Below are 15,972 nucleotides of genomic sequence, written 5' to 3'. Positions count from 1 at the left end.
GTACCACAACCACTGAGCCCATGTATCACAACTACTGAGCCCATGTACCACAACCGCTGAGCCCATGTACCGCAACTGCTGATGTCCGTGCACCCTAGAGTCTGTGCTCAGTTGCAAAAGAAGCCACCGCAATGAGAAGCCTGTGCATTGCAGCTGGAGAGTAGCACATGCAGCAACAAAGACCCAGCCCAGTCAAAAATAAATACATTAAACTTTTAAGAAATGCACTTGGGACTATCCCTAATACCAAGAGGAAGCAATATGTGAGGAAATAGCAGAAGAAGCACAAGGCCAAGTCAGGCATCAAAGTCTTCAAATAATGGAATGATCTGGTATAGAATAAAATATAAGTATCAATATGTTTAATGTATGTAAAAGATTATTGAAAGAATACCAAACTATAAATTATCAGAATCGGCCACAGAGATTCGAAAAAGAACCAAAAAGAACTACTACATATTAAAGATGTAATAACTGAAATTATAAACTCAGCGGAAATCTTGAAGAGTCTATTAGGCTCAGTTGAAGAGACAATATATAATAGATAGGAGGAAATTACAACAAATTCAGAAGACAAAGAGAATGAAACTACAAAAGAAATATTAAGAGGACACACAGAGAGAAGTTCTGAAATGTTTAATTGCATTTTCAGGAGGAGATACAAATAAGGGAGAAATTATACTATTTCCAAGAAATAATAGCTGAAAATCCCAAAATTTGAGGAGAGAATTTCTTCTTTTCATCTATTGATGAGAAATACCAATACACAGATCAGAAAACAGAAAGAACTGCAGACGGTATAAGTAAAAAGAAATCCACAACTAGTCATATTAGAGTGACATTTTAGAATACCATAAGGGAGAAGACTATATTAGAAGCATGAAGAGAAAAGACAGTGTTATCTACAAAAGAACTGTATTTAAACTGAAGGATTTTCCCACAGCAACAAAGGAAGCCAGAAGACAGCAGAACGGTACATTAAATGTGCTGAGAGAAGATAAATGTCAAAATATCCTATTATATGCAGCAAAATTATCTTTCAAACATGAGGTTAAAATTAAGTAATTTCTGACTGAAAAAACTGAGTTTTTATTACAGCAAACCTTTATTCGAAGATCTAGAGAATGCATTTTAGGATGAGGGATAAAAAGCACAGAAAGAGAAAAGTGAATAAGAAAAAACAGTGAGCAAAGAATATGGTAAACATGTTGATAAATCTAAGCAAATATTTATTGAATAAACCAATGATAATGTTTGAGGGTTAAATAAAGTAAGCTAGAGACAACTAGACAACAACAGAATGTATAATGAGAATGGTGAAAGGAATTAAAACGTTCTAAGGTTCTTTAATTTTCCTAAGTGTGGATAACCACACTGATTATTCTTCAGGCATTAAGTTAAATATAAACTTAAAATTTCCAAGGTAACTATATTCACTCATATGCATTGCTACCTAGCAAATACCCACAAATTTAGCTGCTGAGAATAATATACATCTGCTTCTCAGTTTCCGTGGGTCAGGATCTCAGGCATGGCATAGCTGAATCCTTTGCTCAGGGTCTCTCACAAGGTTGCTGTCAAGGTGTTGGCCAGGCCGGGATTCTCACTGGGAACTCAGGGTCCTTTTCCAGTTCCTTCAGGTTATTGGCAGTATGCAGTTTCTTGTGGTTGTAGGCCAGAGGCCTCAGCTACCAGAGGCTGCCCTCCAGGCAAGTCATGATATGACTCTTTGTGTCCCTTCAGGCCAGCAAGAAAAGTCTGCTGCTTCAAATTTCCCTTTTCTGGAGGGGTCTACTCTTTCCTACAGGGTCTCCTGATTAGGTCAGACTCATCCAGGATAATCTCCCTTTTAATCAACTCAAAGTCAACAAAAGTGGAACCTTAATTGTTTTTTCAAAATTCTTTCACCTTTGCCATATGATTTAATCAAGATGGTAATATCCATTATATTTACAGTCCCCACCTACACTCATGGAAAGGGAATTATACATGACAGGATGGGAATCAGGGGGAGCTATCTCAGAACTCTGCCTCTTTGTATAACCATTAAAAAGTATAATTAGATTCTATGCTTTCCAAACCAATAAAGGTGAAAAAGAATCAGTTCAGTTCAGTTCAGTTCAGTCGCTCAGTCGTGTCCGACTCTTTGCGACCCCATGAATCACAGCACGCCAGGCCTCCCTGTCCATCACCAACTCCCGGAGTTCACTCAGACTCACGTCCATCAAGTCAGTGATGCCATCCAGCCATCTCATCCTCTGTTGTCCCCTTCTCCTCCTGCCCTCAATCCCTCCCAGCATCAGAGTCTTTTCCAATGAGGCAACTCTTCTCATGAGGTGGCCAAAGTACTGGAGTTTCAGCTTCAGCATCATTCCCTCCAAAGAAATCCCAGGGCTGATCTCTTTCAGAATGGACTGGTTGGATCTCCTTGCAGTCCAAGGGACTCTCAAGAGTCTTCTCCAACACCACAGTTTAAAAGCATCAATTCTTTGGCGCTCAGCTTTCTTCACAGTCCAACTTTCACATCCATACATGACCACAGGAAAAACCATAGCCTTGACTAGACAGACCTTTGTTGGCAAAGTAACATCTCTGCTTTTCAATATGCTGTCTAGGTTGGTCATAACTTTACTTCCAAGGAGTAAGCGTCTTTTAATTTCACGGCTGCAGTCACCATCTGCAGTGATTTTGGAGCCCCTAAAAATGAAGTCTGACACTGTTTCCATTGTTTTCCCGTGAAAAAAGAATAAAAAAAGGAAAAAGTATAGCCAACTAAAACAAAGAGTGGAAACTTTGAAAAGTGGGGTACATGGAAAATATAAAAATGAAATGATAAATAAATCACAGTCAATCTCAAGAAACTACATTCTTCTGATGCAGTCAAAGATTGAATTTTTTAAAAGCTCAACTTTTTGCTATCAAGAAGATACACATCTCACCATAACAACACAGAAAGTCTGAAAGGAATGCAAGTAAACACTAATCCAAAGGAAACTGAGATGGCTAAAGCAGAAACAGACAAACTCAATTTCAAGAAAAAAGTATTGCTAGAGATCAACTAGGTCACTACATATTGAAAAAAATTCAATCCATGAGCAAGATATAAAAATTTTAACTTTGTCAGCACTTAAAATATTTTCAACATATGGGATGCAAAATTGTCAAAAGTTGAAGAAGAAATGATCATATTACTGTTAGGAATATTTTAACATTCTTCTTTCTTTGATCAATAGATCATGCAAGTTCTGAGAAACAATTACAAAACTTGGCCTAACAGACATAGAATATTATACCCAAATATTAGAGAATACACATCCCTTTCAAGTGTATGTGGAACTTTTACAAAAAATTACTACATACTAGGACATAAAGTATTTCAATAAATGTCCAAGAACCAGTATTCTTGACCAGCATAAAATTAAACTAGAAAAAAATAATAAAACTTCCACATATTTGCAAATTTAGAAAAATACTTCTAAATAACTGAAGAGTCAAAGGAAAAAATTACAATGGTAATTAGAAAATGAGTAAAAATGTGTGGCATGCAGTTAAAATGTTACTTTGGGGGAATTTACAGATAAATGCTTATATGGAAAAGAAAATAAAGAATAAATGAGAACTCATTTTCAGATATTATAAATAAGAAACAAAAACAAGAGACAAAGCAGAAAAAGCAGAATGTGGGAAATAATGAAGATAAAAACAGAAATTAATAAAGTAGAAAATAAACAAAATGATATATTACTTAGAAATATATGTTACTTTTTATACATTAGTAATATATAACTTAGGTCTTATTACTTATTAAATAATACACAGCTTAAGTAATAATTATTACTTAATAGTTATAGTAAGTAATAAGTATTATTTTTTATATGTTACTTATATAATGCTGAATATTTTTTCCATAGAAAAAAACCTAAAACGAAAAGCAAGGAGTAACACTAGCTACAGGTTAATAGTTATTTTTCTGGGTGAGGAGGGAGAAACAATCATTTAGGGGCCCCAGAGGTCTTCACAGTATAGGTGATGTTCTATTTCCTTAACTGAGTGGGATAGACCCTGGTAACAATTTACCCTTTTACTTCTTCCTCTTTCCCTCCCTCCTTTTCTTCCTCTTTCGCTCCCTCCTCTTCTTCCTTTCCTACTATTTTCTTTTTGGCCATGCTGTGCAGCTTTCGAGATCTTAGTTCCCTGACCAGGAATTGAACCCGAGTCCTTGGCAGTGAAAGTGCTGAAGTCCTAGCAACTGAACTGCCAGGGAATTCCCTTCTCCTTTTCTTTTAATGTGTATATACAGTATATAATTTCTTTCATATTGTGATGTTTTGCCTTTTTAGTTAATTTTTTTTACGGTATATTTTAAATGCAGATACAGCAAAAATCTCCTTATAACCAAGCCTCCCTCAGAGGAAGATAAACCCTCACTAGTTTCATGTGTCTTTTTCTAGATGTTTTTCCTTACATTAACATACATATATCTGAGAAACATATAGTTTACTACTTTGTGGGAGTGGGGGTTAACATAAAGTAGTATTTTACCAGCTGTACTATTGTAGAATTAGTTTCTTTCCCTTAATAATATCTCTTAGCAAACTAACTTTATAAGTACACAGATACCTGGTTCATTTCTGCATGTGTGTGTTTTCACAGGATATCAACCAGAATAAGCTAGGCTATGCAATAGTAATGAACAAACAGATTCTTGGGAGCTTATAACAAGAATTGTATCTTTTCATGCTTATGCTACCTGTCTACTGTGAACTGACTTATATTGTGTGTACGTGTGTGTGTGTGTCAGTGTACTATATACTTGTCTCTGCACCTCCCACTATGTAATGTTTTTTAAACTGCTTATTATTAATGATTATTTGTGGGTTGTTTTTTCTTTTTGCCTATTTTCTCTTCTATGCCAAATTTCAATCAGCTTGTCAAATTTTATTAAAGGACATACATTTTAACTATGGCTTTTCTCCTTAAAGCCCAGTTCTCCCTCTTCTCAGTAAATGGCATCATTATCCTCCTAGTCAAAAAACTTAGGAGTTATTGATATCTTGAATGCTCTCTTGCTCATATCCCATTCATTAGCAAGTCCTGTGGCTACTGCCTCCAAATTGTATCTTAAATCTGATCACATACACAAATAAATTTACTAGTAGTGGCAATATGTCCTTATTCTTAAAAAAAAAAAAAATCCCTGCATGTGAGCAAAATAGAACCTCTAAGTTGTTGACCCACTGAGTTTTTTTTTCTGGTGTCTGTTATTTGAAACCAAACACAATTATTGAAAAATAGGGGTCTTTTAAATTTGCAGTATTGAAAAGATTTACTATATATTTGGAAACCAGATATACTGTTCATAAAGAAATTCCAGACATTAAGAATCTAAACTTAAAAAGCAGAATGATAAAAAAAAAAAAATCAGACCATCATTAGGTTGAGGTAGTTATTCACACTATTTGCCAAACTGATCTGATTTGCTCCCTTGCTGGGTGCACAGTGGGACAGCACTTTCTGCCTCCTTGTGGTCACATGAGGCCATGGAACTCCTTCTGGCTCCTGAATTGTGAGCAGAAGTGGAAGGGGTGCCTGTGGCCCAGAACATTTCACTGGCTATGTAAGATCCCTCAGAGTTCCCTTTCCCCTGCATCGCAGTGACCAGCAGTGTTCATGGCAGTGGCTGCTCCATAAGCCTGAGTCCCAGAATGAGGAAAGACATCTTGCATCTTGTTTATTTGTTGGTGTATTTATCTCCCCCCCTCACCTTGCATTGGGCTTCCCTTGTAGCTCAGCTGGTGAAGAATCTGCCTGCAGTGCAGGAGACCTGGGTTTGAGCCCTGGATCAGCAGACCTGGGTCTGATCCCTGGGTTGGGAAGATCCCCTGGAGAAGGGAAAGGCTACCCACTCCAATATGCTGGCCTGGAGAATTCTACAGACTGTGTATAGTCGCAAAGAGTTGGAAACGACTGAGCGACTTTCACTTTCACCCACCTTGCATTAGAATGTGAACGTGAGAGCAGAGATGCTGTCAATCATCACTGTACCTCCAATGCTTAAAATAGGTAACTGACTCATAATTAAATGTTCTACAAATATTTGTTACTGGTTGATTTCGACTGAGGCTGAATTTAACTTACAGATTACTTTAGGAGTGAACTGACATTTTTACAATGTTATATCTCTTCCTTTATTTGGCTGATTTTTTAAAGACCAGCAGTAAAGATTTAATATTTTCTTCATACAGGCCTTGTGCACATGTTGCCGATTACTGCTCAATATTTTACAGTTTTTATTGCTATTGAGAATGGGGTTTTTCCTCAGTTATTGCTGGCTATGAGGAATGCTACTATCTTTGTTGATCTTGTGTCTTGGCCAGAATGTCTTAGTTTGTCATTCATTCTCTGAGTTTTGTAGGTACACAGTCACATTGTCTACGAATTTCCTTGCCTTCCCCTGTGACTTGGGATTCTTGGGTGCCTGGCTTATAATTTAGGGGCTCCCTGAACATTATTTAAATTAGCATTTCATGATATTTCTATACTACAAATGTGCATATTTGGTATTCTGGATCACAGCTGAGAGGTTACGTCCCTCCTCTTTCCATATGAAACTGATGTTTGTTATTCATAGGCTGTGTCAGATACTGGATTATTATGAGCCTGTAACAAGAATTCTGGAGACCATGTATATGTGGATGGTAGCGAACATCATCAGTAAACATTTGAGGAAAAGCAAGAAGCTAATAACCCCAGCTGGGGACAAGCTTGGTCAGGTCATCGAACTGGTTGATGTTGGCCAGCTAGCTCCAACACATGATCTGAGGAATGGAGGCACTTCTCCAACCTGAAATAGAAACTCTGGAGGGTAGCTGACATAGAGAAGGTATCAAGATTCTGTTCGGGGCCCTTTTTGCCCAAACCTCTAGGGAAGCAGCACTCTATAGGAGGAATATTTTGATGGAAAAGAAAGCTGTGGCTTTCAAGAAAGGAAGCCCCCTACAAGCTGAACTCTCCAAGAAAGGTTGAAGTCTTGGAGAGTGTTGGGTTGCCCTTTGCCTCTAACATGCATGACGCACTGGGCCTCAGACTCAGCACAATGCAGCAGCCCTGGGAAAGCTCCTTTGACCTGAGACAGAGTCACAGATTCTTCCACTAGGCTTCTTAGTAGCCTCCGTGCCCGCTTCCCAGGTAAAGAATCTGCCTGCCAATGCAGGAAACACAAGGGCCAATCCCTGGTTGGGAAGACCCCCTGGAGGAGGGCATGGCAACCTACTCCAGTATTCTTGCCTGGAGAATCCCACAGACAGAGGAGGCTGGTGGGCTACAGCCTATAGGGTCACAAAGGGTTGGACGTGACAGAAGTGGCTGAGCAGCAGCAGCAGCAGCAGCCTCCTTTTTGTTCTACCAAGCGCTTGATGGATTGGATGATACCCTCCTGCATTGGTGAGGACAAACTTCAGTTTACTGACTCAAATGCTAATCTCTTCCAGGAATACTCTCACTAACACACTCTGAAGTAATGTTTCGCCATCCTGGCTGGGCATCCCCCTTTAAATTGACACTAAAATTAACCATCAAACAGACACTGGAAATGGAGCATAGTACTCTTTTGCAAGGAGCCAAGATACAGCTTTACATTACCTCTCAAAAAAGTTGCTAACAATAAATCTCATTGTTTTTGTTGTTCTGTTGCTAAGTCGTGTACAACTCTTTGAGACCCCATGGGACACCATGATTCCCTGTCCTTCACTATTTCCCAGAGTTTGCTCAAACTCATGTCCATTGAGTCGGTGATGCCATCCAACCATCTCACCCTCTGTGGTCCCCTTCTCCTCCTGCCCTCAATCTTTCCCAGAGTCTTTTCCAATGAGTTATCAGTCTTTTCCAATGAGTCTGTATCAGGTGGCCAAAGTATTGGAGCTTCACCTTCAGCATCAGTCCTTCCAATGAATATTCATTGGACCAAGCAAATATAAACCTATCTACTATTCCCATGACCAATAATAAAACAATCTTCGATTCCAGGGTTCATTTGTTTCCATTTCTTTGTGGCCAATTCTCAGAATTGTGGCAGCTCATATCCTGGATACAGTCTGGTCTTCGTGCAGTTAACTTTTCCACCCTGGGGTTTCAGTGTCTATAAGATGGCTCACAGAATATGGCCCAGAATATTATCTATAGACCTTGAGAAAAAACTAAAGGCCCCTGACTAGGTTTAATGACTACCTGATCATTATTGTCTCCTTTGACTGTTTTCCTTTGTTTCCACATTTCTCACTTCTCTGATTAAACTTATTCTTTGACTAAAATTTTCCACATACAAAAAGCAGACAGAGGACATGACGGAGGGGGAAGGCAAGGACCATAGGGTCCTGCTCCATTTACTGGGAAGCAGCATGAAGTCATAACAACCACATTATGGAGATGTTATCCCACCCCGTCCTCTTACAACTTTGATTTCTTTTTAACTGCAATGAGAAATAATGTGCATTGCCAAAGTGTTCATGAAATAATTTTGAACAATTACCTCAAATAGCTTATGCTGCTGCTGTTAAGTCTCTTCAGTCGTGTCCGACTCCATGCAACCCTATAGACAGCAGCCCACCAGGCTCCTCTCTCCATGGGATTCTCCAGGCAAGAACACTGGAGTGGGTTGCCATGTCCTTCTCCAATGCAGGAAAGTGAAAAGTGAAAGCGAAGCCGCTCAGTCGTGTCTGACTCTTTGTGACCCCATGGACTGCAGCCTACCAGGCTCCTCCGTCCATGGGATTTTCCAGGCAAGAGTACTGGAGTGGGTTGCCATTGCCTTCTCCAAATAGCTTATGAGTATGGCATTAATAGAATTTGATAAACAAAACATTTTTGGAATTACGTATTTTGATTTAGGAGAGAGAAGCTTATTATTTATTTCAAAATACTACCAAAAGAAACTTTGACAAAACTGAATGTGGCAGGGGTAAGCAGAAGAAAGCAGTGATTTATAGTAGGTGTCATAAAGATTCCCCAAGATGGGTATCTGTGAATATTTATTGTTTATCAATAAGGGCCATGGGCTCTACAAGATTGAGACCCATTTCTCTATATTTGCTTTCTGAGAAATCTCATCCATTAATCTGGCCTCAAATACACGTGGTTCAAATCTAACTATTTCCTTGGCTTCAGAGTCTTTGAATGAGTCCCCATTGCTTATGCATTATATGGCAGAACAAAAACCAAATTGTTACTTTAGTATTCAACTTATATGCAGAGTACATCATGAGAAACGCTGGACTGGAAGAAGCACAAGCTGGAATCAAGATTTCTGGGAGAAATATCAACAACCTCAGATATGCAGATGACACCACCCTTATGGCAGAAAGTGAAGAACTAAAAAGCCTCTTGATGAAAGTGAAAGAGTAGAGTGAAAAAGTTGACTTAAAGCTCAGCATTCAGAAAATGAAGATCATGGCATCTGGTCCCATCACTTCATGGGAAATAGATGGGGAAACAGTGGAGACACTGTCAGACTTTATTTTTTGGGCTCCAAAATCACTGCAGATGGTGACTGCAGCCATGAAATTAAAAGACGCTTACGCCTTGGAAGAAAAGTTATGACCAACCTAGACAGCATATTGAAAAGCAGAGACATTACTTTGCCAACAAAGGTCCGTCTAGTTAAAGCTATGGTTTTCCAGTGGTCATGTATGGATGTGAGAGTTGGACTGTGAAGAAGGCTGAGCACTGAAGAATTGATGCTTTTGAACTGTGGTGTTGGAGAAGACTCTTGAGAGTCCCTTGGACTGCAAGGAGATCCAATCAGTCCATTCTGAAGGAGATCAGCCCTGGGATTTCTTTGGAAGGAATGATGCTGAAGCTGAAACTCCAGTACTTTGGCCACCTCGTGCGAAGAGTTGACTCATTGGAAAAGACTCTGATGCTGGGAGGGATTGGGGACAGGAGGAGAAGGGGATGACTGAGGATGAGATGGCTGGATGGTATCATGGACTCGATGGACGTGAGTCTGAGTGAACTCCGGGAGTTGGTGATGGACAGGGAGGCCTGGCGTGCTGCGATTCATGGGGTCGCAAAGAGTCAGGCACGACTGAGTGACTGAACTGAACTGAACTGAACTGAACTGAAGCATCCTCCAAACAAGGTGCTCTTCACGCATGACCAGATTCGATCCCCATCCCACACCCACACATCCTCTTTACTCAGCTATATCAAACCTCAGCTATTCTCAGAACACACTGCACACTTCCTCTCCTCTGATTTCAATTTCATTGTCCATCTGGGAAGGCCTTTCCCTTTCCTCCTCTTTCATTATGCAAATGAGATATCATTCAAAGGCCACTCATCCTGAAAAGGACTTCTGGTCAGAATGAACAGTCCTGCATTCCTATGGTACTTCCAAGTGGACCTCTTTTTTTTTTTATGACACCTCACATTCCAGTCATCATTGCTATCTTTTACCCATTTCAGAAGAAGCAATCAAAATGTCTGAGCACCAAAGTAGACAATCAAAAGCATGTCCAGAAAGACATTAACCAAGAGGCATCTTTACTCTCATAAGTATTTTAAACTAAAATTTTACTTCATATATAAAGGATTTCTAATCATGTTATCTCCAGACGCCTTATTCTATCTTCTGTTCTGTAATGCTGTGACTAGGGGCCTGAAATCCAACATTTCCTAAGTGTATTTTTGCCAGTTGGCTTCCAGTTAGATTCTGCTAGTAAGACACACCATTGGAAACTCACACGGCAGGCACAGGGGAGAAGCCAGTGTTTGTTTTCTCTACACCTCTCTCTTTCCTTTGTAGAGAAGCATTCCTGGGGTCTGTGTCCATCCCAAGTAAGGTTGCTAGATTCAGCAAATAAAAATAAACAACAACCAATTAAATTTGAATTTAAGATAAGCAAAGAAGGCTCCTTTATTTTAGGTATATCCCATTTAATATTTGAAACATACTTACACTAAAAAGTTCTTCATTGTTCATTTGCAATTCACACTTATCTGGTGTCCTGTATTTTACCTGTCACCTGTACTGACGAGGCCTCAGCATTTTAATTACCTTCCCTTACCCCAGTTTCTGGCTTGATTCTGTCTATTTCTGAGTCTTTAAGGACTGATTCTGCTGCATGACGTGGGTTTCCCAATTTGGTTTCCCTCATTGACAGATGAGGATTCAGCTTCTTCTAGTGTACAGCTCTGACTTCTTCGTTTATCCTCTAGAAAGACTGGAAAGGAGAATGTCAGTGAATGACAGTAGATGTATGTGAGAAGCAGCTATGCAGACCTGGCCCTCTGATTTTTTATCCTGAAGCTGACTCCAGTGTCCCCTCATGAAACCGGGCAAGACCATATAGTTCAGTTATTCAAGGGCCGTCTTTGTTTACACCGGTTTTCTGGAATCTTCATTATTGGCAACACTTCCACTTTCAAAACTGTCCAAGTGTGGATGCTAAATGATGTGGGTGCCCCAAGCGTGAGCCACGCTTGCTGGACGCTGACCTGCAGACCCTCTCCTGTCACTCTACTGCCCTCACACGTCTCAGCTCCCGTTAAGAACTGCTTCCAGTTCCCTGGACACAACGCGCTATTTCACCCTTCTTTTTGATGGCTCCTGTGCTTCCTTAAGGTTCTATTACCTTACTTATAACAATAGTCACACCACATATTTATCTTTTTTATTAGACTACTTGAAAATGGAGACTGTTTTGATTGAACTGTATGTATTGCCAACATCTTGCATTAAATCTAGATACATTATGTTCTCAATATAAGTTTGATGAATAAAGCATATCAAAATTATATGCATATATAAACAAAGAAAGAAAATAGACAAAAGTAAATTCATAATCAGATTTGTAAATGTTTCAGATGATTAAAAATTTTTGATATTGTTTTTATAATAAAATATTTTATAAATAGCAAGGTTGATCATAGAGTATTTAAAAAAAATTTTTTTAATAGTTCAATCCTCAGTTGGTTCTTAAAGGGTGAACTCTCAGTTATTCTGTTTGTAACAGATATACAGTGCTTGCCATTTTGTGTGTACCCAATAAATACTGAATGAATAATCACAGATTCATTGTGAGTTTGAAGAGAAATGAGTGGCTATAAAGAATGGGGATCTTAAAATAATTTTTAAAAGAATTTGCTGACCTATGCAAACCTATGATTTGGATGATTGACATGAAAAGGGAGTCAATTCGGTTCATGGTGGTCAGGTTGCATGGCCCAGTTCTTCGAGTTCCCCTTGCTGCTGGCTGGGCAGACATTCAGAGGATACTGAGAGCTTCGCATGTAGCTGGGGCCAAAGATAGCCGAGTCATCTGTCCTTGTATAAATGCCCATCTTTATCAAGGTGAAGAGTGACTGCCCCTCCCTAGTTCCAGACACAGCCCTCAGACTGTCCCTCTGCTCATTTTAATGGCATTGTATTGCACCCTTGTTCACTTTCATCTTATTTGGGAAGCAGGATAACAATGTTGGGGTGCTGGGGAAGGGGTTCAGCACACAATGTTTTATTCTGCCAAGGGAATACAGTACTCTGATAGGACTCTGAACTCGTTCCTTGTCTGGAAAAGATTAAAAGTTGCAGACTTTTTTTTTCCCTTCCAGTTTTACTGAGCTATAACTGACCTACAGCACTGTATAAGTTTAAGGTGTACAGCATAATGATTTGACTTAACATACATCATAAAATGACTAGCATGATAAGCAAGGATTGCAGGTCTTTTAAAATGTTAGCTGATAAACAAAACTTGTCAGAGGAGAGGAAGAAAATTTCATCAACCATGTGCCATGTTCTGTGATGTTTTCACATTTATAAAATGTAATATATTAAACTATCACAACACCCCTGCTTTTGTCGTCATTCAGCACTTAGTAACTGCCAGGAGTTGGCTATCAGCTCAGATCCAGTGGTCTACCCATGTGAGAGAAACGTTTTCCTCCTTTGGTGATGTGAATGAAAGTGCAGGTTCTTTCCTGGAGAAAATGGCACTTGGAAGAGTTTCATGGTTAGAATATCATTTTTTGCAGCATCAAAGAATCTCAACTGGGATGAGCATATTTCTGACAGCTCAGTACAGAAATGCTTGAGGTCTGGACTTTTTATGTGGAACAAAAATGGAAAATTAAAATTTAAGCCTGGTCTCACTGGTAGATATATTGATGTTTTCAATTTGTGACTCATTGAGCTGTAGGTTTATTTTTGCATATTTCTATCTGTATGCTATAATTCAATTTTCCAAAAGTTCGTTTTTAAAAAGACTGAATAAAAGTTATCACAGGAAAACTAGGGATGTTCCAAGTCTGCACAAACTAAGCAAGTCACACAACCACATCCCAATTCTTCTTTATCTGTAAAAAATAAAGTTAACAGAATAAGCTGCCACTGCCTTCTAAGAGATGAGATTCTATTATCTTCACTTGGTCAGGACATGGTTGAGTTCCTAAAGTCAGACCTCCCATCTCTACAGTAAGAAATTTTTTAAAAAGTTTCCTTCATTCCTCAATTTTAAAACAAATTTCTTGGTGATACAACAGAGCTTGCCAGTAACCCTTTTGCAATCCTATCTTTATTTGCATAGTCTCCAAATGATTCACAGAAAACAAATACCTTGCCTTTCCTCAGGTTTGGCCAGATCAAATGAATCTTTAAGTGTTGTAGGACAGTAGGAAAGAATGTTGAAACATTTGTAGAATTTTTCATGAAAATTAACATTGAGAAAGAAATCATTCACTTTTATAGAAGTCATATTTTCATTTGGATATAATATTCATCCAGAATTTAACCCCTCATCAGGTTGACGACCTTGAAAATAAGGTACAATTGGTTAAATGGGAAACAGAGTAAAGGCATTTATGTATGATTATCCTCATTATAGGCAAAATTAAAGTCTTACCTCAGTACTAACATCAGACCTCATAAGGAACATATCAAGTTTAATATGAAATACATATTACACTTTTTCTTTTAGAATTTAATTTATTGAAAGTACAGAGATGGAGACAAGCTGATACTGCAGAGTCCTTAAATTCATCTTGGGAAATACGGTCAGATCACATGTGTAAGCTGAATTATTCTTTATATTACTGCAGACTGCAGCCTTATTTGATTAGCTTATTTAAATTATATTCTTTTTTTCTACATATTATTTTGATTTTCAAAACTAAAGGAGAGTTTTAAAATAGTATAATGAGCACCCAAAACTCCTCACCTACACTACCAGTTACTGATTTTTGCTGTATTTCTTCTCTGTGTGTGTATGTGCTTGTGTGTGCTGAGCCAATTGAAATTAACTTGCTGGTATCATCCCTAAGTACATTGGCATGTATCTCTTTAGAACAAGGACATCCTCTTACATAACCACAATATCATCATTTCTCTCAAGAAATTTAACACTGTTAAATAACACCATCTAATACACAATTTATAGATATAATAATATATGAAAGATAGTCATCATCAAATGCCCCCAATTATAATATAATTGTTTTTGTGGACAAAGGATTAAATCAAAGATCACGTAATGCATTTAGGGGCCATGTATCTTAAGTGTAGCCTAATTTAGATCATTCTTCTGCTCCTTTTTTTTTCCTTCTGTCTTTCATGACACGGAGATATTTTGAACTCCAGGTGTGTTTTTTTGTAGCATGTCCTATAATCTAGATTTGTCTGATGGTTTTCTCATGATAGTTAAACATGTTTTAGGAACAAAAACACTATACATGCGTGCTTGCATCCTGTTGTTTTTCTATATACATCCTGTGTTTTCCCATTTCTGAAACTTTGCTCATACAGACCATCTCTTTAATACACTTCTCCTACACCATCTCTAGAAGGCCTGGTGTGAGGTTGAACTGTCTCTAGAGTGATTTCCCTAATGCCTTCCATCCTGAAGTAATCTTTAAATTTCCAGAATATATTAGCTTTCCTCTTCTAATAGCATTGACATTTTTAAAACCTTTGCATTATTATTTTTATTCACATCTTTTAACTTTTCCCCAAAGAAAGCCACCTAAGGGCAGGTCTAATTTATCTTTGTGTCCTCCCTGAAATCTAGCACATCGTAGTTCACACAGTAGGCAATTAATATATACATTTGTTGAAAAAATGGATGGATGGATTAATAAATGAATGAAAATAGTACCTCTAGTTTCAGAGATACAGTGAGTTAGTTAAGAATTTAATAGTTTTTTAAAAGTTTAATTTCATCACAAGTGCATTTTCTATACCTAGAATAGTCTACTTAATTAAAAAATAAAATTTTAGTTTTAATGAGAACGAAACATGTATATTATATGCCTTAGTATGTGAGAGCATGCTCACTCACTTCAGTCGTGTTAGACTCTTTGCAACACTATGGACTGTAGCCTGCCAGGATCCTCTCTCCATGGGATTCTCCAGGCAAGAATACTGGAGTGGGTTGCCATTTCTTCCCCCAGAGGATCTTCCTGACCTAGGGATTGAACCCACATCTCCTGTGTCTTCTGCATTGCAGGCAGATTCTTTACCACTGAGCCACTGGGGAAGCCTCATGCCTTAGTACAGTTCTTTTAAAAGGCATTGAGGGAAGCCTTTCAACCTGGAAAGTTTATTCTTTAGCTTTGAAAAATAGTCTTATATTATTTCTTTGATAATTTCCTCTTTGCATGTTTTCTGTTCCTTTTGGAATAAAGTCCTAAAAGTCAGACTTTGAAACTTCTGGATTGATTTTCTACATCTCATCTTTTCTTTCATATTTTCTACCTTCTACTTTTTAAAAGGTTTTCTTCTAACCTATTATTGATCTTTTTAAATTTTGGAAACCCTGTTCTTAATTTCCAAGAGTTCTGCTTTTGTTTTTTGAGTAGTCTTTTAAATAACATCCATTTCTTGTTTCATGGATACAATACTTTTGGAAATCTCTATGGAAATACTGGCTCAGTTGGTGAAGAATCCTCCTGCAATGCAAGAGACCTGGGTTTAATCCCTGGATC

This window comes from Ovis aries, chromosome 1 (assembly GCF_016772045.2).
Source record: "Ovis aries strain OAR_USU_Benz2616 breed Rambouillet chromosome 1, ARS-UI_Ramb_v3.0, whole genome shotgun sequence".
Classification (NCBI taxonomy): Eukaryota; Metazoa; Chordata; class Mammalia; order Artiodactyla; family Bovidae; genus Ovis; species Ovis aries.
This window is presented reverse-complemented; position numbering follows the sequence as displayed.